Genomic DNA, 2099 nt, shown 5'->3' on the forward strand with positions numbered 1-2099 from the left:
GTACGGGTACCGGTTAGGGTACGGGTACGGGTTAGGGTACGGGTACAGGTTAGGGTACAGGTACGGGTTAGGGTACGGGTACCGGTTAGGGTACGGGTACGGGTTAGGGTACGGGTACAGGTTAGGGTTTAGGGTTTGGGTTCGGTTTCAGGTTCGGGTTCGGGTTGGGGTTCGGGGTTAGGGTTAGGGGTACTCCTCATGGTGGACACAGGGTCACTTAGTATGCCTTCACCAACCACCAGCTGCCGGGCCTGTGTGCCTCTCCGGGAAGGCCGGAGGGTGGTGGTCCTCCAGGTCCGCAGCGCCCCGCGCTGGTAGGATGTGTCCATGCAGCAAGCACATGGCGATGATCAGCCGCTTCTGTGAGCAACGCTTCCTCCGTGAGGTGGATGACCTGGTGTGCGCGGGTGTGGACATGAAGTTCCGCGACCACGTGGGTGTGGAGATCCTGTCCCCCCTTTGTCACCCTGTACCCCAGTTTCTACTGGGTGGCCAATGAGAACTTCAGCTACGCGCACCGGCTGCAGTCCCAGGCCCATGTCCCCAGGGACCAGGGCAACTTTTACTATATGGGGGCCTTTTTGGGGGGGTCAGTGGTGGAGGTTCACTGACTGACATTGGCCTGTCACCAGGCAATGGGGGTCGACCTGGCCAATGGGATGGAGGCCATGTGGCCGGATGAGAGCCACCTGAACCACAAGCCCACCAAGCCCCAGAGGCCACGTGGGACCTGAGGCTGCTGGGCTGCCCTCCCCCCACCAGGGTCATGAAGATGCTGAGATTCAGGCAGTGCCCAAGAATCACCAGGACATCCAGAACGCATGAGGGGCTTGCCCCATCTCCGTCAGCATTGCCTCTCTGAGCGGAGCCATAGAGCATGTTCCTTCTTCTGTCCCCTCAACTGTGGAGTCCAGCACTGCCCACTTGGGCATGTCCAGGGCCCCTAGCCACCCCCATGCACAGGAGGCCTGCCCGGGGCACAAGTTCCTTTCTTTGTGGTCAGTGCACTTCAATCATTTCTGGGTCATTTGCAGCTGCGAACAGCTCCAGTTTTATGTCGAATGTTTTTCTGTGTCAATGCTGAGCAACCATCTTTAAAAAGAACAATTGAGGGAAAAGGTTTTCTCCCTGGTTCTAAACAGACATCGCCTGGTGGGCTGGGAGTGGCCCTGCAGCAGCCTTGGAGCCAGAACGGGCCCTCGCTGGGTCTTCCTCCCAGTCCCTGCACCTCACAGCAGCCATGGGCCTTCAGGGTCAGGGGTGCACTGAGCCACCTCTCAGACCCCCAGTCCCCTGACTGCCAGAGGCTGTGACCCCTAGCATGGCCTCGAGGAGCGTGGAGCCCTCTGGGTTATTTCTGGTTCCTGCCTTGGTTTTAAATAGCTATTTCTGTGCTGGTGTTTGTGAGATGTGGGCACAGGCTCCATCTGGATGCGCGTCCTGTTGGGATCCCTCAGTGCCCACTGGAGGGTTTGCACTTGTGGACTCTCTCTGCACTATGTGTTAGCAAGCATTCACTGAGTGCCTACTGTGAGCCCGGTCACCAAAAGGGGGCAGAGTGTGAGAGCAAGAACCAAGATACAGGATCCCTGATCCTGGGCCCTCCGGGACTCGCAGTAGCTCCGGCCTCCTGACTCACTATTTTCCTATTGTGGTGTAATAGACATACGACTGATACCGTTGAGCACGTTTCAGGGTACAATTCAGTGGCAGTACATTCACTGCTCTGCACCTGCCACCTCCATCCATCACCACAACTTCATTGTCATCCCAAACTGAACCTCTATCCGTAAGACCCTAACCCCCATTCCCCCTCCCCAGGCCCCGACACCCAGCAGCTCCTTCCACCTCTATGAATCGGAGTGCTCTCCATCCCTCATAAGTGGGTTCCTCCAGTATTGGTCCTTTAGGGACTGGCTTATTTCACATAACACAGTGGCCTAAGGTCTGTCCCCATGAGCCTGGACCTGACCCACTTTTCCCCCAAAGGAGTGGCTCAGCCCTCTCCTGCCTAAGCTGAGCCTCAACTGCTCCCCTCTGCTCCCTCATCTTCCTTCTCAGCCTGAAGGTGATCCCAGCCAATGTGCAGCTTTGAAGAC

General features: G+C 57.4%; 1 pseudogene; it reads left to right on the plus strand.

The window, feature by feature from the left end:
* The first annotated feature begins 222 nt into the window (after positions 1-222).
* LOC117800400 lies at positions 223-825 on the plus strand (annotated as a pseudogene).
* Positions 826-2099: the final 1274 nt, after the last annotated feature.

The sequence above is a fragment of the Ailuropoda melanoleuca genome, unplaced genomic scaffold, assembly GCF_002007445.2.
Source record: "Ailuropoda melanoleuca isolate Jingjing unplaced genomic scaffold, ASM200744v2 unplaced-scaffold6961, whole genome shotgun sequence".
Classification (NCBI taxonomy): Eukaryota; Metazoa; Chordata; class Mammalia; order Carnivora; family Ursidae; genus Ailuropoda; species Ailuropoda melanoleuca.